Genomic DNA, 22,484 nt, shown 5'->3' with positions numbered 1-22,484 from the left:
GATAATTGTCAAACTTGAATTTCAAGAATGGTAAAAAGAATATTTCTAAAAATGTAATCAATTGTAATGCATCTAATGAATCCAAGAAACTCGGGGTGTTTAATTTTTGTTCCTCAAATTGCTTGTTTCTAATTTTGCCCTTCGCTTAAAAAAGTGGCCGAAAATACCCCAAGGTTTTGTGTTCGAACCCCCGCTCAGTAAAAAAAATAAAGGATTTCGTAAGGGGAGGCTTTCGCGAAACCTCTGCCTTAAGGCCTAATATTTATCCAAAATTAAGATTATTCGGTGCAAAAGTTAGGTATTAAGGCAGAGGTTTGCCTTAAGGCATAATTTTGAACAAAAGTTTGCCTTAAGGCACACCTCTGCCTTAAGACCTAAATTTTGCCCGAATAGGCCTAATTTTTCTTGAAAACTCTGCCTTGTAAATTGTTTTTTCTTTTTGACTGAGTCGAAGTTCGAACCCAAAACCTCGGGATATTAGGCGAAGGGTCAAAATTAAAGACCAGCAATTTGAGGGGCAAAAATTAAAGACCACCCCAGAGTAACAGCAATCGTGCAAATTAGCCATTACAAATACCAAAGCAAGATTTAGAGACATTTCTTATGAATAACCAGAAGAATATAAATAATAACAACAATTAAAAAATAAGAATATTAGCCTTCAAAGAAATTTAATAATGAAACTAGGAAAAGTGAAGTCACTTAAGTGATACGAAACATTGATATCAAATCAAAATCCCTTTTTTCTCCCCTCTAATCAACCTAAAGCAAAAATCCAAAATTGCTACTATAAATATCGTTTTTCTTTCTTTATCTTTATAACCAAGCCACCATGAGGTCAATAATTCCATTTCTCTAAATTGATTCTGGTACACGACAAATGTCTTAGGACCAATAGAGTATGTTGAATTGACAATTATATTTTCCAATATAAAATACTCCCATCACAAAAAGTAATTAAAGTAAGAGCTACTATTTGCAGTAGGTGGAACAATTTTTTCAAAGGTAGGTGGAACATCAAATATAGAAATGTTTATTGATCAAGCAACTTAATCCTTCTTTCTTATTTTATTTTTGTTTGTAATTACAAGAAGCTATACTAACAAGATGATGTCATCATTTTAGCGACCTTCTTTTTAACTTGTTTGTTTAACTATCTTGCATATATTGTGAATTTATTCGTTCAACTAATCCAGATTCACATTGTAAGATTTATTAAGAAAAATAGTGTTTTATATCGGAATTTTTTTCATTTTCAAAGCTCCAATCTGAGTGGCCGAGAGTCCAGTGTTTTCAAAGGCGTCTCGTGGCAAGTCCCGAGGGGAGGCGTACTAAAAACACTCTGGAGTGCAAGTGAAAAGCGTAGATCCATAAGGCATATCTTTCTAGAATTTGGGCTGTAAGTCCTGGGCGTAAGGCCTAGGCGTAAAAGCATACGCCCCAAGTGTTAAATTTGATTTTTTTATTATTTTAAAGGTATTTTTGCTACTGATTATGACTTTTATTATTGATGTAATGATATTTATATTTCAAGTTATCATGTTTTCATGTTGTAGTGATTTTTCCTAAAATATATAAATAAAGAAAGCAACTCTTATAGAAAGTAACACTGTCATAAATAATTTTTTTTTTAGATGATTATGTCCCAAATTGATAGGATAGAAATTTCATATTATTATGTTCTTGAAGCAACTTTATCCATTTTTTTGCGATTGCTCTTACACTTGTTACACTTCTTCTACTTTGAAATATATTAATAAAAATCAGTGCAAATATTAATTGAGGGTGAGAAGCACTAATACTGTGGAGATTGATGATGAAGTGGATGAAGATTTCATTTTAAAGAGTGTCTAGGCTATTGTCAATTTTTGTGTTATTATCTTTCTCAAATAATAATTGTAATATTTTTTTTTATATTATTGGTGATTTATTTGAATTTATTTACAAGATTTTAATGAAAATTTTACTTTTGTTTATTTTTTAATCATAAAATTATAAAATTGACGATACATGAGACATAGGCTACGTAGATCCAAGGGATTTAAGCCCCGTGCATCGAGGCTTACGCCTCGCCCCGTGCTGCGTAAAACACTCCGCCTCACGCCACCTAATTTTAAAACACTGCCTGAGACACATCTAATTAAGAGTAATCTTTAGACGATCTAATTGTGTTGGAATGGCTTACTCAACAACTCATTTTGTGAGTGCAAGATTACTCTTGACTCCAGATTAAATCTTATGTTTGTGAAATTATAATAACTACCACATTTGAAAGCATGACTTAAGAGTATTTTTTTTTCCCTCTTGAAAGAAGATATTTTTTCTTCCTTAAAACTTGTTTTGTGTGAAGATCACATCCACATAAATCATGTGAGTTGATGAAAAACCACGAGTACATCTTGCCTTTTGTACAACGGATCAAGACTTTAGTTATTTTACTTGCTATTTTATGCTTAATTTTGGGCAAACATTGTTGTCATGATCACATGCCGGTATTTGACAAAAGACGAAAGGTTTTAGTACTTCGGATTGTACTTTTTGCAGTGAATGTGGGTTCCCTCTCCTGGCATTTACGGCAATATGCCTTGTTATAAGGGTAAAGGGTCAAATCAAATTTGCCTAGAATACCATTGTCCTTCATTAATAGTTGGATCACATATGTCCTCCTCGTTACTAGTCAAGATTAAATTTTCCCTTGAACTATGCGAAATGCATTAAATTTGCTTTTATTTTTAAACGGTGGAAGCTTAGCACACAGTGAGATCACGTGTCACGCAATTAAAAATTAAACTTTTAAAAAGGATGGTAAATAGAACCCTGAACTATGCGAAAGGGTTAAATTTGCCGCTGAACTATATGAGATGGAACAAATTTGACCCTTTGCCCTTGTTTTAATAACCTAAATAGTGTTGTAAAAATACATTTTTCCAGTTGAAGGCTAGCTTACTTGATAAGCTTTATCCTTTCCACAATTAAGGTCGAAGGTTAAAACTGCAGCAGTAGCATATCATCCTTTCTCTTTTCCAGTCTCCCCATCCTTAGATGTAAGAAAATGAAGTATTTCTGAAGTCTTTTTTAATTGTCAAGTTTGTCGTGTATACACCTAATTTATCTTTAGTTACTTTATATCTAGCAATTTATTATATTAATTTCTCTACGGTAAATGTTCACTTCATTTATTTGTCTTCTCCATCAAATTAGATTGTCTACGCTATATAGTCTGAAACAAACCTGCAATAACCAACACAACACAACACTAATGTATATTATAACCTTTGAGAACACAAATTACAACTGATAAAGGGAAACGATAAGCAAATAAAGGGAAACGATAAGCAATTAATGTGTAATACTCATTAATGAAAAACTGAGAAGAGGAAACCAGAAGGGGATGAGAAACTTAGAGAAAGGAGACGAGAGAGACAGACGGGGTTTTCTTCATAATACAAATAAACTCTTCTCTTTTTAATCCATCACCCTTTTAAGCATTTTGCTAATTGGCACTGGATCCCAAATAAAACTCTCCAACATTTTACTCTGCCCAAAAATACCAACTAAAGCAATTTCTAATCCATTGGCCCTTAAGGAATCAGTTTGGTTCACAACATAGCCAATGTACTTTACTTTCAGTAACAATGGAGTAATATGAAGTGGAAAGTGAAAAAATAATTATTTAATATTTTAAAATGACAAATGTTTTGAATTATTTTTAATAACGATGACAACTAAAAGGAATAGTATATTTCCTCCCTTAACACCATTTTGCAAAAGTCAATTCTAGTGTTAATTAAGAATATTCATGGGTATTCTTGGATGTCATAGCCACAGGGAAAGAGAATGCTACATGCTACACCTTGAAAATGGGATATAAGTTCTAGTATTCTTTTTCTTATCTAAAAGAATCTTTCCACGACCCTAGTTGGCTAGTCACCCAAAAAGAATCGCCATAGCCATTTCCAACTTGTACTTCCTTTTTTCTTCTTCTAACATTATCTGCTTATTAGAATTTGATATAGACCTAACATCATATGGTCAAAAAAATAGGACTAAAAGCCCAATGCTGTTGTAAGCAGTGTCCTAGTCCTAAGAAAAGATAAAAGGCTTAATGCATATGCAGCCCTCTAAACTTATTCTTTTTTTATTTATTTTGGCATCTCAACTAGGTGTTGTTCCTATTGAACCCCTGAACTCGTTCTCAAGTGTGTCTATCAAACCCTCTGAATTTGATTTTTATTAGAAGCAAAAATTAAATTGTGCTAATGAAGGTGAAGTAATATTTTAGACGTGTGGTAAGCTATTCTTTAAGCCATGGATGCGTTGATTTCTGCTGGTTCTGCTCTTACACTGCCAGCTTAACTAAGAACTTACTCTTTTTTTCCCTCTCAATTGCTGCTAATCTTAGCTAAAAGATGACATAATTAAATTAGAAAATATATGAGTGTGTTGATACATTGAAGATAGAATAGTAGTCAAGTCAGATTGTGTTTGATAGACACACTTGAGGACGAGTTCAGGGATTTAATAGGAACAACACTTAGTTAAACTGTCAAAATGAAAAAAAGGAATAAGTTCAGAGGCTGCATATGCATTAAGCCAAGATAAAAAAATACAGCAAGCATTGGCATAAAATAAGACTGTATCAAAGGACCATATATGTGATATGTCACTTGAGTCTTAAGTGGCAAATGACACTTCTTGAATCTGGCAATTCTTGGAGGACTAGTGGAGGAAATTAGTGCACCTCTTATATTAAAATATTTTAATATCTCAAAGTTAGTGCTTTTTCTTTTCTGCTTTCAAATAATATTGTTGTCACTTGTCACGGTAAGTCCTAAATAAAATAGCAATCTTAACATTTTTTAGCCAGCAAAACAATCTTCACCGGCTTAGACATAATCGCTTGTAATGTATACTTTAGTTTAAATAAGTGTATAATATATATCTGAAAATAAATTCACCAACCTAACTATAACAGTTTGACAAAAAGTAATTTAGTATAAAAAAACTGTTGGGCAGAACATCGCTTCGAATCAAGTGGCCTTCTCCATCTCGAGTATCCCATAAATTCATGGGTATTCACACAGAGATCAAGACATCAAATCTCGAAAATCCCGTAAATTCTCGAAATATTCACAAAGAGATCAAAGCATCAAATAATGCATTTATCAAACTGTCCGACGTTCTTGGAGATCAAATACATCACAAGGAGGTCATAATACGTTCGAGAAATACGCTACTAACGGCCCTCGAATTGTGAAGAAAAGTCAGGAGAGAAGAATCAAGGGAATAAGCAGAATTGTACCCACACTATTTATTACTCTAATAAAATATTCATGTTTCTTCAAAAAAAAAAAAAAAAAAAAAGAAGTGGTGATCTCCATGTTTTGAGTTTTTAGGATTTGTGTGCTCCATAATTGGAGCCCTTCAAGTTATACACTTCGTCACCCCTTTGTGAAAAATCGTTAGATATGAATATATTAAATATTTTTTTTTATTTTTATTTGTAGGAAACTCGTGTGTTGAAAATCTCTGATGATTAAATAAACCAAAATATTATACACAAGAGTCACTAGTATCTACTAAGTTTTACTTGTTATTGTATTTGAACATATGAATTTGAATCAATGACTCCAAGCAGTAATGCTTGTAATCGCCGCCGGTGTACATTCAGTATCCATAACACACAATTATACATTGATTATACTTACTGGGTAAATTTGTTAAACATAAGAACTACTGTTATTTTTTGCTGTAGACTTTATTAAGATATGGTATAAAACCAAAAAAATTGTGCGGATTGCCCTTCACATGGGCTGGTCTTTAATTTTTGTCTCTCAAATCGTTGGTCTTTAATTTTTACCCTACTTCTCATCTAATGAAAATTTATGGGCCAAAGTATTCTTATTCGCTGGTTTATGAAACCAGAGATTTAGGTTCGAACCCAGCAGAGTAAAATAAAAAAAAAATCGAAGGCAAGATTTTCATAGAAATTATGCCTATTCGGGGCAAAGTTAAGACTTAAGGCATAACTCTATAGTATATCCTACAGAACTATGACGAAAAAGACATACTGCAAAACTATGCACTGAGGCATAACTTTGCCCGAATAGACATAGTTTCTATTAAAATCTTGCCTTGTGAATTTGTTTGCTTTTTTTTTTTTTTTTTTTTACGTTGTTGGGGTTCGAACTCAGAATGTCATGAATATTTTTGGCCACTTTTTTATTACTTAAAGTGATAAAGGGCAAAAATTAAAGACCAGCATATACATTGATTATACACTTACTGGGTAAATTTGTTAAACATAAGAATTACTGTTATTTTTTGTTGTAGACTTTATTAAGCTACGGTACATTGTAAAAACAAAAAATTGTGGGGATTGCCCTTCATATGGACTGGTCTTTAATTTTTGTCCCTCAGCGGTCCGGTCTTTAATTTTTGCCGCACTTCTCATCTAATGAAAATTTGTATGCCAAAGTACCCTTATTTACTGATTTATGAAATCAAGATTCGGGTTCGAACCCAGTAGAGTAAAAAAGAAAAAATTCGCAAGGCAAGATTTTCATAGAAATTATGCCTATTCGGGGCAAAGTTATGCCTTAAGGCATAGTTTTATGGTATCCTACAGAACTATGACGAAAAGGACATACTATAAAACTATGCACTAAGGCATAACTTTGCCCGAATAGATATACTTTCTATTAAAATCTTGCCTTGTGAAATTGTTTTTTTTTTTTTTTACTTTACTGTGCTGGGGTTCGAACTCAGAATGTCATGGATATTTTCAGCCACTTTTTTATTACTTAAAGTCCCAAAGGACAAAAATTAAAGGCTAGCGTATACATTTATTATACACTTACTGGGTAAATTAAATTTGTTAAACATAAGAACTACTGTTATTTTTTGTTGTAGACTTTATTAAGATATGGTACATTGTAAAAACAAAAAAATTGTGCGGATTGCCCTTCATATGGACTGGTCTTTAATTTTTATCCCTCAGATCGCTGGTCTTTAATTTTTGCCTTACTTCTCATCTGATGAAAAATTGTGGGCCAAAGTACCATTATCTACTGGTTTCTGAAACCAGAGATTCGGGTTCAAACCCAGCAGAGTAAAAAAATAATAATTCGCAAGGCAAGATTTTCATAGAAATTATGCCTATTCGGGGCAAAGTTATGCCTTAAGACATAGCTTTACAGTATCCTACAGAACTATGACGGAAAAGACATACAACAAAACTATGCACTTGTACATAACTTTGCTCGAATAGACATAGTTTGTATTAAAATCTTGCCTTGTGTTTTTTTTTTTTTTTACGTTGTTGGGGTTCGAACTCAAAATGTCATGGATATTTTCGATCACTTTTTTATTATTTAAAGTGCCAAAGGACAAAAATTAAAGACCGGCGATTTGAGGGACAAATATTAGAACACACCCGAATAGGGCATTTGTTCGAATGACCCTTGTAAAAATCCATCAGTGTTAAAGAGGGTAAATCACAAGCCGTTCTGAGTCCAAACAAGGTAATGCAAGTAACCCACACATGCCCATCCCAGCCCACAAAAATACATGAGAGCAGCGAATGCTTTGTCTTCCAAAGAGCCCATTTTGGAATTCCATCATACTTTTGGGCTACTTTTTTGTTGGTGCTAGTACTTTTTTTTTTTTTTTTGTTAAATTTACTTGGCATAGCTTCCATTATTACTTATTTATGGAACATAACTAAACTTTTCAATAATTATATTTAGTAGCTAAAATATAACATATTTACTTCACATAGCTACCAGTTTTTTACCACTAATCTGATAACTTCCCACACCCCTAAATTTAAGCCAACAAAAACGTCTCTCTCTCCTATCCCACTAACTTCACGCCATTATTCACAATATCCCTTAATTTGCTCCAATTTCAAATCAGTTTTACAATTCTACAACTTCCTTTTTTTATCTCTAATTAACTACTCATTAATTTCACTCATGATTCAAATCTAATTCCCAAAAAAGGTAAGATTCTATACTGATTTTTTAATTTTCACCGTGTATTTAACCTATATTTTCGGAGTATTTTTTTTTTTCGTTTGAATCAGTAATGCAACTCTAAATAATTAATTATCAGTGTTTGTTCTTGGTTTTTTTGCTTAGATTCAAGTGAAATGGTTAAGAAAGCTTCTACTCCGATCAGAAATAGAGGTATAGAACCCGAATTTGAGATTCCTAATTTTTCTTTGGGAATTTCTCAACACAAAACTGCCATTGCAGGCTCTTATGCTGAGAATCGTTCAAAAAGAATTAACGATCCTAGGCGTTCGCCGATTATGTTGATTCGAAGAGTAAACAACAACAAAAAGTGAAAAAAGATTTCTCAAATGGAGAAACAAAAGAAGAGAAAGGTCATGACAATGTTGCTAATGTTAAGGGGAAAAAAATTGCTAAAGCCAAACATAATGTGGATGAGGATGATGATGCAGAGGTATATTTATCTTATATTTTCAAGATATTTAGTTCATTTTTTTTTCGTAGTTATTACGTATCCGTTAATTAACTAGATCTATATTTTATGTGCATTTTAAGTATATTTTCTCGTTATTTTTTTCACATGTTCCTTCAGTTAAGTCGTGTTTATTGTTCTTCACCATAACAGTAATTTTTAAGATTTTTAAGTATATTCGTGTGTATTTTGTTGACAGTTATTACAGATCTGTAATTTAGTCAATCACCAATATATGTCATTATATTTTCAAGTATATTCATATATATATTTATTGTTAAATTACATTATATTTTTTCATTGTCAATCATCGTTTTGTTTTATATTTGTATATATTTTTGGTTGATCTCTTTTTTAACCGATTGTGTTCACTATTTTTTGTCAATCACACGTGTTTTTTGGCATGTTGTTTGTGTATCTAAATTTTTGGTTACCAAGCACCCTCCGCTGTGGCACCATCTATGTGTAGATACACTAATGTTAATGTAATGCAAGATATTAGAGGCAAACTAATGCACTACGTATGGATATGTTTAGGGATTCTTGTTTTGGTAAATATCTCGAATGCAAAGATTTGGATGTACAAGCACAAATTTTTCTGAGCTTTATGGTCAAAGAACTTAGGGCAAGATATATAGGTGCTTTACATTTGAAATAAATGGTAAAGTTCTCGCGTTTCGGCCTTAGAGAATTTGCACTGATCACTGGGCTAGATTGTGTCTCTGATGAAAACGATTTTGTTTATGATAACTCAAAACCGAATAGGCTGATGGTTGAATATTTTGGTAGAAATGAGGAGAACCAACTGCCAGTTAAAAGACACGAGCTTATTGAGCGTTTCAACAAGACAGTTTGGGATGATGCAGTCAAGATGGCAATATTGTATTTCATAAATACGTGGGTACATTGTGGTGAGCCAAACTCAACAAATATACCAAGGATCCATTTTGATGTTGTAGAGGACGGGAGATATAATGAGTATCCTTGGGGTAAAGATTCGTTTAGAGAGTTGGTTGTAAGCATCGGGCAGAAATATGCTGATTTTAAAAGATATTATAGGATTCACGGGTTGCCACTTGCTATGCAAGTCTGGTTGTATGAATGTTGCTCGAAAGTCCCGTCCACCATTGCAGTTAAGACGGGGAATTTAGTTCCTAGAATTTTGAACTGGCGGACTACGGAAGGAAAACCAGAATTCAAGAGATTGATGGATGGCATGTTCAGAGACGACAAAAACCCGATAATCCAGTTTTTTAACAACCGAACAGCTTTACTTGTTTGTGTCCTTTACCATTTAACTCGTTTAAATTAGGTTGTTGTTCATGCTATATTTTGATTATATTTTGACTATATTGATGAAGTAAGTCATTTGTCATCAATATATTTTGACTATATTTTCCTCATATTTGTAGTATGTTACCAATGTAGATATATATATGGTGATGTAGTTTGTATATTTTGTTGTCCACAAGCCTTGTAGATTTGAGGAAGTAGTGCCAACACCCCATGAGTTGGAAATTCTTAATTTGCCTCCTGTTGCACATGATATACCAGACGTCAAACATGGGGTTGATGGTGTACATGGTACTGATTTGGTAGACGATGATTACGATGATTTTAGTACCACACCACCGCATCTGTCCAAAGGGCAAACAACAACAAAGAGTGCCAATCCCGATTCCCCGCGATGCAAGAAACGGATACGTATTCCCGTTTTCGTTTCTCCTTCCAGAAACAACCATCACGGAATGAATCTCGGATAAAAGGGACAAGGAAACCAGATGCACCTACAGGAACCGGAACAAATGAGTTTAAACTGATAAGGGAAGAGATTCAGATTTTCAAGAAAGAAGTAGGCGTTTTGTTTTCATTATGTTTTTGTTACTTCATATTTCTTGTGTCAAGTAATTAACAATTCTAATTCTTATTTTTGTGTTTCAAAACTGTAGGTCTTTGACTACATGGACAACAACTTCAAAAAGTTGTTAGATGCAATAAAGGGCAATCAAACACTAGATAAGGTAAAAATTAAAACTAAAAGTTATGTTCATTAAATACAAAATATAGCATTAACAAGTCGGTTTCCTTTTTTATTAATAAGATATTTTTTTTGAAGCTCGCTGATAGTAAAGCCCCGTCACATCAACATGATGTTGGCATACAACACTCACACGAGAAAAGCCAACGTCATCGTTCTGATAAGGGCACACCAACTGTCAACGACGTAGTCGAAGACAACATGGTAAATATGGAAATTATTAACTTTTTTAAGTTACTTTGATATATTTATTGGAAGACTTTATATTTTGTTTTTGAAAATTTTAAAGGTCGGAGACACAATGTTGCAAGCTAACTTACATACTGATGGTGGGATTTCTCAAGGCAATCAAAGTGGCGTTAAAGAAAGTTTTCAACCAAAGAGAATCAAGGTGGTGGTGCAACTTCCGCAGAGGAGTCATCCAGTTGGTACTCATTTTTTCTTTCACTTTGCTATATTTGCAAGATATTTTTCAAAAAAAAATATTGGAATTTTATTTGTGTTTAGTATTACCTATAGTGTATTTACATATATACTTTCACATAGTCATTTGTTAGTGTGTCCCATTTGCTGTATCTATTCGTGCTATATTTGTTATGATTGTGTTTATATATAATAGTAGTGCTATATTTGTTTCGGATTGATGTTTTAATAGTTGTTTTTCATATATATTTTTGCTATATTTTAATTGTATTTTTGATTATTACGTTCAAGGTCACTTATTCTGGTTTCTGTTGACTATATTTCAGATATATTTTTCATATATTTTGTATATATTTATATGAACCTGTTAACTTTTATAGCAGTGCTATGTATGTGTATATGTGTATTTGTTTTACTGATGCCTTTAAATTTAATTGAAGCATGTTTTTTATTGTTTTAGGTTGAGGCTGTTGGGTTGGCAGTTAATGATCCGGTTTCTGTTGTTGACGTGGATAAAGAAACCGGAGTTAAAAGTGATGCACAAACAGATGGAGTGCCCATAACACCAATCCATTTAAATTTTGATGTAAGTACTGAAATGTGGCTTTTAAGTGCCAATCACATTTTTTTTTATAAGCAATAATTGACAAAGACCAAAATGCGTTTTTTGTTTGTTTTTTATTTTTGAGGAATCTCAAAGAACTGGCGATATGGAGAATGCTAATGCTGAATTTACCGCATCAGAGGAAATGATAGCGGACTTGCTAGTCAATTGTCCTTTAGCATCTATTATTCCTCTCGGTCCTCCTCCGCACCACGCGATGATCAAGCCAATTTGTCAAGTTTAAGGACCCTCGTAATCCGGACGATAACCCGTAACGATCTCTCGGGATGATTCCCGATTCTCGTATACCAATCCAACTTGGAGTACAACCAACAACTGGACAAAGTTCAACTAATGAAACTGAACAGCAAGTTGGAGTACAACCGATCGTTGGACACAGTTCAAGTGATGAAACTGGACAACAAATTCCTGTTCAACCAAATGCGGGTCAAAGCTCAAGTGGTGAGACTGCACAAATTTTCGTACTTCGAAAAACAAATCATTGTCCACCTGTGGGCCGCCCGAGAAAGGAAACCAAGCAAATACAACCGTCCCCTCATCGTCACAATTTCAACTTTCACGGTTCTTCTGCCAAAAACATTAGTCCTTGCATTTATCAGAAAAAACACCCATTTGTTGAGCACCCTATCAATGCCCCGTTAGATACTTCGTTTCTTCAAGAATATCAAAAGTGACTTCAGAAGGATCTGTTGAAATCGCACGACAAAAAGTAATTATTTTCAAAACTTATTTTTTTAGTTTTACAGAAATCAATTCTTAATAAACTTAACGTATGTTCTTTCCATTGTTGATATACAGGAAACCAAAGGAAAATCATTACATAAAGAACAAGGAAGGACTAGATCCAGCGGATGCCGAACTTCGGTTGCATTTAGGAGTTATGTACTCGTATCCGACAAAAACTCGGTTCTACTTGTTATCTATGGATGGGCAAATTTGGACCGATGAGGTTTTGATGTCTTTCTCGCTTGTTATTTTAAGTTTTTTATGTTTTATAATAGTATTACAAGTGTGATGTATCTATAGTATATTTTTACTATATTTGACATATATATATAGATCACAATTTTGTACTTACATTAAGACTGTATTGTATTTTAAAAATATTTTCATCATTATATTTGCACTATATTTAATATAGAGACATTATTTTATTAGGGGTGTGGAGTACTGATTATGTATACAGAATTATATTCTTGCTATATTCAAGAGTATATTTCACTATATTTAATATATATACATCAATAGTTTTATTGAACATAGTATTGATTATAGTCACTGAATTGATGTTTTTACAACATATTGACGTTATTTTCTACTACCTACGCAAGAAGGGGAAGTATCACAATAACAACAATTATAGATTCACCACTGCCAGCTGTATTTTTCACACTTTAGTTGCTGAAATTTACAAATCTTGGGAAAATCCCGATTCATCCACATGCGTCGCCAGTAAGGAAGATAAGCTGTGTGAGTACATTAACGGCACAAAGCCGTTGGCTAATGTACCATGGTATATCGTTGACAACGTACTAATTCCTGTCAACGTAAAAGAGGAAAATCACTGGATTTTGGTTGTGATATCTTTCACTGACAGGTGTGCTCTCATACTTTGAAAAAATCATTCATTTTTCTACAAAATTTATATGTTTGTCTTTTTTGTATTTTTCCTTTTTACAAAAGTCCATCTACGTATACAACTCATACCGAGTCACAGGCATGATGCCGTCGTTAGAGCCGAATGAAAATGTTGGCTACTCTTGTCACGCATAGTCTACAAATGACAGATTTCTATGAGAAGAAGGCGGATATAGATTTTGCCACTCATCCTTGTTACGTAAATAGAGAAAGTACCGACAACTTTGACATTGTGAATGTAGACAATCTCCCGCAACAAGCTCCCGATAGCATGTAAGAATCTCTTCCAACAAAAAACACAATAAATACATCTATTTTTTTTTGGGTTTTGATCAAGAAAGTTTTTGATCATTTTTTTCAGGGATTGTGGTGTGTATGTGGCAGCCTTTGCTGAATACTTGAGCTCAAGTGAAGTCATCCCAACCGAATTCGATGCAAAGTGGCACCGTATGAGATACGGTGCCCTTTTATGCGACTATGCATGGGATAAGTCAAACAACAATGCATCAAGTGATAACGAGCAGCCTCCAAGACCAATTAGACCGGCCATTGATTACGATGCAGTTGATAAAGAGGATCTTGATTAGGCCACCAAGTCTTTTGTGTTTTTCATTTTCATGTTGAACAATAGCGTAGTTGGTTGCGACTTTTGTTGCTGTTTTTTCATTTTGGACATATCGTTTCATGTGTAGTAATGTTTTTTAGGATGATTAATGTTGAACACCACCTTATGGTTTTTATATTGTTGTTTCTTTCAAGTATGTTATTTTTTCAATGTATAAATTCCATTTTTCATTTTCTGTGAAATGTATTCATTTAACAAAGTAGTATATCTAACCAGTTAAATACAAATAAATATACATAAAATATATCTGAGATATATTCCATAAGTCCATTTTTTAATGTACAGTGTGTTACAAAAGTTAAAATTTCATCTAAATACACTTCAAATATATGAAAAAAATATATGAAATATAGTTAACAGTAAACCAGAATAAGATTTATCTACCAGATCAGACAAAATGCAACTAAAATATAGCCCAAATATATACGAAATACAAATATTAAAGCATAATTCCAAAACAAAAGGCCAAATCAGTTTACATAGAGTAGACTTTCCAAATCCCATTAAACCACCAATATAGCATAACATCTAAAATCCCAAATATGAAATACAATCATACTAAAATAACATAAATTTAAAGTAGAATTGTCTTAACAAATAAAATCAAAAGGACTTATTTATTCTTCTTATTGAGGGGCGGATTATCACACGAACGCCCGTTATGACATAGTTTACCAATCATCAACTCCCGTACCTCTTCTTTTTTCCAAATCCCATTAAACCACCAATATAGCATAACATCTAAAATCATCGTCAAATTTTTATTCTTCAATACCGATGTTCAACCGTGTGAAATACAATCATACTAAAATAATTCACTGTGTAAACATATTCGGTTGACGTTCAACCTCGAGAACCATTTAAATTTAAAGTAGAATTGTCTTAACAAGATTAAAATCAAAATACCCATTCGTTCGTATTGATTTGACTTATTTATTCTTCTTATCGGTGTTGTGAACCATTATCACTTCAAGGAAATCAAAAATATGAACGCACATCGTTATGACCAAGACGTCCACATTTCAACACCGCAAGCATTCGCTTTGAATAATCATCAACTCCCGTAATGGCTTGTCCCTCTTTATTTTTAATGTACAAGTTGCTTATAATTTTGTTGGTATGGAATATTAAGGCGGGAATTATAGATCGTAACAAGGCTTGGCCAAATTTGATTGGCATAACATGTGTTCCGATACTATATTTAACTTTTAGGAACATTCCGTCCATCGGTCGTGAACTGTGAAAAGACTCGGTGATCAATTTTCTTCTAGCACATCATATGTGTTGGAGCAACAATTCGTTACAAACCCTAGCCAAGTTGGCTTGAATAAGGTTTAATCTCTCTTTCGTAACAATATGTTAACCAATAAATGGATGAAATTCATAAAATTTTTTATTCTTCAAGTACCATATGATGGAAATATAGATAAATATACATTAGATATAGTAAAATATAGATTAAAATGATGTTGTTAACGTGTGGAAATCATGAATTTGGAATTCTTCTTCAAATCGATTTGAAACGGATTGTTTGAAGTGTTTTTGAGTTTTGTTTCATCATTCAGTCGTGTAAACATATTGATGTTGACGCTTCAACCTCGAGTTGAACCATCTAACCAATAAACAAGCATTAACGTTAGAAGGCGTTTTAATTACTCGTTGATGTTGTTAGCATGGTTGTAAAATATAGTAGTGATGGTACCATTTTTTTCTATTTGTGCAATTATACATTAGATACCAAACATTCTAATTCACTTCTTCAAGGAAATCAAAAATATGTAACTCTCATTCGTATTGATTTGTACTCATTTGATACTACGATTCTTATTCGATAGTCATTGTTGAAAATGTAGATACCATTTTTTCTATATAAAGCCATTAGACCATTTACCAAACATCTTCTAGGTACTTTTCAAGGAAATAAAAACATACTCTCCATCAATTTATCAAACTCAGTCTCCATCGTAATCTTCACCGATAAGTCCCTACAACAGAGGGCCGGAATATATAATCGAGGACTCAACATCTTTCCATCGCATTTAAGATATATACATTCTATATATATGAACATTTTTCATCCTATATATATATATGCCATATACAAGCCATGACCATTTATCATATTCCAAGGGATCATTTTAGGTATCGTTTTACCCGAATATCAACATTCCCAATCTTCTCCATCAATTTATAACACTCTAAGCTTCGCTTGAATAAAATATAGTAACTCAACACCCCGTTCCATGTATTACTTTGTCACATTTTTCCACAAATGCCATATACAAGCCAAATGAGGATACAGATATATATACACCTTAGAAACTCGCCTAGGTATTATGATACACACAATGTGTTTTTCGGACACGACACACATATTTTTCCTAACACCATAAGCTTGCTTGAACAGATGTTCAAAGAACCATCCAGGACTTATTATTCTCTTTAATCTATCACACCATACGCTAGTGGTAGGATATTACCTACAAAAGTTGTATATTTATAAGATAATCAACACATATTCTAACTGAATTTTGATCTCACAATGTGTTTTTAGCAACATTATTGTTAAAACAACAAAGATATATTTACAATATATTCACCACATATTTATGTATTTCAAATCATATATTATTCACAAATTAACACAAGCAATATATGCAGTATGTTTTTATTTTTTATTTGCAAATCAATAGCATATTGTTGTATTTATAAAAAAAAAAATTCATACAATAGAATTACACATACCTGCTCCATCCAAAGTACTTGCCGACACAAATGTACCATTATACGTTGATTTAAGGTGTGCACCATCCACTACAACTATTGGTCTACAACACTCGAACCCCTTTATGAATGCTTTGAGTGCTACAAACAAATACATAAACTCATTTTCGGTGATTTATGCATTTTAACAAGCGATCCAGATACGTTTTATCAAGGATGTATATATACGCCGCAACTTCTTGTATGAATCACTCGGGTCACCTCTCGAAATCTTTTATAGCCTTCTCTCTAGCTCTCCATGCCATCATATAAGAAACATCTACGCCAAATTCATTTTTGACATCGTCTTTTATATCCCTGTGTGTGACCTTCCTTTTATGGTTAGTTATTTTCGCCTTGACAACCGCTTCTCCAATAAACCAACTTGTTGCTTGTCGTTGCGAATACACCTTGTCCTTCAACGGGCATGTATGTTCGTCATCGAAAAATCTAACCCTGAACATTTCGTAATCCCCAATTCTCGACGCTCTGAACTTCCATTTACATTCCGGCGACCAACATGCCAGAGTATAGCTACATCATACAATGCAAATAGTACATACTATATCAATTAAATATAGTAGAAATATACAAAAAATATATCAGAAATATATTGCATCAGACTTTTTTTAATAAAAAATTTGGTTAAACAAGTTAACAAATCATCTAAATATAGTACAAATATAACAAAAATACATCTGCACTTTCGCTATCGTAATACATTTAGAAAGACATACCTTATAGCATTCGATCTCTCTCGTTTTGAAATTGAATCTTCCACGAATTGCATATTTCGTCATCACAATTTTCAAAGTTTCCTTATCCTGGTAAATTTGATCGACAAAAACTCCTTTCGCTTCCGGTTTCGAAATTACCAAATTGTTATCATTCTCAAACAAAAGAACAGCCTTTCCTGTAGAATCACAAACTTCCATACCATCCCGATTCTCGCTATATCCAATTTGCAGCACATCATCTCCAATAATACGATTACCAGCTGCATCATCTTCAACATCAAAATCATGAATACTAACGCACATTGGATACATCCCCAAAACTCGTTTTCTCTCTTAAGCTCAACGTACACACGAACTCCCATATCGTTGTGTATTTCAATTGGTTGAAAATCGCTTCAAAAAGATATTTTATTGAAATAGTTTTCCCGACAAGATCCACGCCTAATTGATTTGTAATCGTAGAAACTAACTCATCGTAATTGCAATTATCGTTGAATACAACAAGATCAATTTTTTAATTCACAAAACAGCTTTCCGATCGTTCCAAAACCGTAATGACGGATCAACGCAGTTACGCTAGTCATTATCCTGTTGTTTTCGAATACAACAATGTGTTATATTCAATTTAGCTGATAAAATTATATGTTGAATCTATGAATCTGAGTTTTCGTATATTCAAAAATTAAGAAAAGGCGAAAAAATAAAAAGGTTGCAGTGAAAACATTGTTACCTCAATTATGAACTCAACTTGATTTCGATATTTCAATAGATGAAATCAAATATATATTCGTCGTTCTAATCGAGCTCTGTTCACTGGTTTGATATTGTTATTTTTTTTAAAAATTTGATGAACTAATTGTTGAATCTTTTATTTTTTGTTAAAAATATGAATGTACTTTTTTTGAATTCAAATTTTTTTGAATTTGTTAGCTGTTTGAATGCGATATGGGATCAGATATGGAATGGGAGGATATTTGCGTGAATCGGGAACAATAAAACCGATTTTAATTAAAATTGGAATAAATTTTGTTTCCATAAATATAGCAATTTCAGTTAGCCCCGCGTCTGTATTTCCGCTATATTTGCACTATATTTTAGTATACCAGTCGACTAGCTAAATATAGAGAGATCTAGCTACGAATTGTAAATATATAACATGTAAGTTATAGGTTGTTAGAAGGAGCTGTCTTAGTTATGCCTTAAGGTAACCTATGCCGCATAAGGTAAATTTTTCCAAAAGCCTTGCCTTGCGAATTATTTTTTTATTTTTATGCCTGAACTGAGGTTCGAATTCAGAACCTCAAGGTATTGTAGGAGAAGGGCAAATATTAAGGACCAACAATTTGAGGGGTAAAAATTAAAGACCACACCGAATAAGGGGCACTCCTGCGAATGCCCCTAGTACTTCCCTGAATATGAATTTCAGAATTTAGAAAAGGCACACCCAGAGGTCTCCAAGAACAATGTTGAAACATGAGGTGTCCAAGAATAATGTTGAAATGTTTCAAGTCTTTGATAATCGTTTTGGCATGACTCGTCTGCCAGCAATATGAACCGTTAGACCATAATTAAGTGATATGTATCGTAATTTAAATTTTAGTTAAATAAAAATAATTAATTGGTGGGTGTTCACACGGATAAATATTTTTTTTTTAAAATATAAACATTTTTAAAAATAAATTTTCAAAAATAATTAAAAAAAGAGTTAACAATGTTTTGTGTCTTTTATACTTACAAAAATAATTAAAAAAGAAGTTAATCATGTTTTGTATCTTTTAGACATATGAATGGAGGACAATTAAAGAGTCAGTTTGGGCTCATTTAATGGGCCAATTTGGGCTGATTATTTGTGATGAGTCAACTTGGCTAGCTCAAATAAGCCATCTTTAAAATCACTCTAGCCCAAATCCACTAAAGCTTGAGGCGGATCAAATGAATTTCGACTAATTTTGCCACCCCTAAATCAGCCCAACAATTGTTGAGTTAGTTTGTAATAAGCGTCTTAAATTATAGAGATATGTATTCATCAAAGAGAGTAACTTTTCAGAAAAATCACCTCTTAAATTAATGAGATATGTATTCATCAAAGAGAGTGACTTTTTAGAATAATCACATCTGAAATTCTATAATATAAGGACTCTTTTGAAATAGTTGAAGTTAATATGCAGAGGCTTTACTAAATGCTGAAGAGAATTGCTTGTAACCCTCCTAAAGAGAATACGGGCAATAAGCCCGTCAACCGATTCTGGTTAATCGGTTCAAATCGGTAACCGGACCGGTAAAATTGAAATCGGTGGAATCGGTTTACCGGTTTCGATCAACCGTTTAATATATACTGGTTCGGTTTTAATTTTTTTGGGACAGGGACCGATTAAGTTAAACCGGTCATAATTAAAAAAAAAAATGTAGCCGTTGGACTGTGGGCTGGACCGTTGGCCAACGGTCCATTTGCAAAAATGGCCGTTGCCAAACGATTCCAAACCCTCATTTTGGCCCCCCCAACCCCCCAATTTTTTTTTTAACACTTTAACCCATCTCCCACCCCTATATAAACCCCTCTCCATTTTCATTTTAATCCACACCAATTCACTCTTCTCTTTCTCTCAATCTCTCAATTATAGTTACTTGGCAATAATTAGCCACTTTAAATTTCTCTCAATTAAATATTATAAAGTCTTATTATAGTTTCAATTATTAATTTTGCAATTATAATATTATTGGTGGAGTTGGTGATTTTGCAACAATCCGAAGTAACTTTGGTGGATTTACAATTCTAGCCGCCTTCACTTTATTGGAAATTAGTCCGGTAATTTGGTACCTTCGTTCCAACTCTATCTTTATTTTTCGCAATTTAATTTACGCAATTTAATTCTAGCAATTTAATTTGTTGCAATTTATTTTCTTGTGATTTATTTGAGTGTAATTTAAATTAATTCTATTTAATAATGGCGAAGAGATTAGACGTGGTGCCGGTAGTAGTGGTATTGTTAGGGGTGAGTTTAATGAGGAAACATTTGTGGAAGAAACACCTAATTTAGGTATTGATGTTGGTGGAAATAATCCACTTTTAGATCATGAGGCAATGCAACATTATTATACCGACACTTTTAATGAAATTGATGATGATGATGAAACACAAGCTCCAAAAATCTCATAGGAGATACAGGTCTTGCACAATCACATACACAAGACAAACCGCCTAGAACTCGTAAGCCAACCGCTAAAATTTGAAAATTTATGACTAAGGATAAGGAAAGCCAAACAGCTAAATGTAACATATGTAAACAAATATTTGCTTTTAGACAAGGAACTAGTAAGGATAGTGGAACAGGTACACTAAATAGTCATGTGAGAAAGATACATATGGATGTTTGGGGAGAGCAAACGGGTTCAAATGTGGGAGGTATTCAAATGACGATAGACCCACGAACCGGTAAAAATTTTAAGTATGACAAGAAAAAAGAGCGTATAGAAATAGCTAAAATGGTAGCTTGTGATTGTTTACCATTTTCCTTTCCTTCGGGTTTGGGGTTTGTTACTTACATTCAACGTTATTATAATCCGTTATTTGAGAGTATTTCTAGAAATACTTGTAGAGCGGATGTTATAAATTTGTATAAAAAATATATATTTTATTTGCGCCATGTATTTAATTTTTTAAATTGTAATGTTTCTCTTACCGCTGATTTGGGTCTTAGTCTTAACAAGTTAAGATTTTTTTTGCTATTACATGTCATTGGGTTGTGCAAAAAAGAATTATAGCTTTTTTATATGATGAAGGGAAAGGTCGTCACGATGAATTTTTTTTTGCGAATTCAATGTCTACTATTATGAGATTTTTTAACATTTATAGAAAAACACTTTGTATTGCTTTAGATAATGCTTCTAATAATACAAAGGCGGTTGGTCTTTTAAAAAGGGCATTAAACCCTCCGCTAAAAAATATTTTTCATGTGAGATGTAGTTATCACATTTTAAACTTAATTGTTAAAGATGGTCTTGAGTGTTTTGAAGATTCTATTCAAAAAGTTAGAAATGCGGTTGCGTTTCTTTTTTGTAATGTTAATAGGAAAAAATTGAGAGATTTTAAGAATTCTTGTGTGAAAAATAGCCTTAGACTTAGAAAAATTCAAGTAGAAGTTGAGACTAGGTGGAACTACACTTACATTATGCTACAGCAAGCATATGAGCATAGGGTTCCCATACAACAAGTTCACAACCATTATAATACGAATAGTGATGATTGGTTAAATATTACCGATTGAAAAGATATTAAGGAATGTGTTGAACTCTTAGAAATTTTTTATAATGCAACTCTTGCTTTTTCTAAACAATTCTATCCCACGTTAACCGAAATTTTAGCCTACTTAGCGAAAATAGCTAGAGTTTTACAAGAGTATAAAAATAAATCCGATTATTAAGCAGCTATTTTTAATATGACAACAAAATTTAAGAAGTATTTTTTCCCATCCCAACTTTATTTATATTGGGTTCTCTTTTACATCCTTGTTTACAAATGTCTTATACAAGAGCATTGGTTGGTCAAATTTATACCTTTTTAGAAATTGAAGAGGAAGTTGAACCATCTTTAGCTGACACCGAGCTCGCGATTGATGCCGAGTTTAGAAATTTTTTTAATCATTATTCTAATTTGGAAGAAAATGCTACACCCGTTACTCTACGCCCTACTACTTCTTAAAGTAGCAAAAAGGGCTTGTCGGGTTTGTCGCTTTTAAAAGTTTTACATTCACATCCAACTCCTTCTCATAATGCAAACTTTGATGAATATCAATTTTATTTGATGCAGCCAAATGTGGATATCAAGGAACTAGATGATTTTGACGTCTTAGCATGGTGGAAGAAATACAAGGCAAGTCATCCGATACTTTCAAGAATGGCTCGAGATATCCTTACGGTTCAAATATCAACCGTGACTTCGAAGAGTGCATTTAGCCAAGGAAGACAACAAATTGGAAACCATAGACACTCATTATCCGGATTTAACTTGCGAGTACTAGTGTGCATTCGCGATTGGATTAGATCGGAGCGACGCAACCAAAACTTAGAAGCAGTGGAAGGTGAAGATGAAGAGATTGAAGATTTGATAGCAAGTGGAGCGGACCAAATGAAAGACTTTGAAGATATCTC

Source organism: Lycium ferocissimum, unplaced genomic scaffold (genome assembly GCF_029784015.1).
Source record: "Lycium ferocissimum isolate CSIRO_LF1 unplaced genomic scaffold, AGI_CSIRO_Lferr_CH_V1 ctg473, whole genome shotgun sequence".
Taxonomy (NCBI): domain Eukaryota; kingdom Viridiplantae; phylum Streptophyta; class Magnoliopsida; order Solanales; family Solanaceae; genus Lycium; species Lycium ferocissimum.
Note: the sequence above shows the minus strand (reverse complement) of the source record.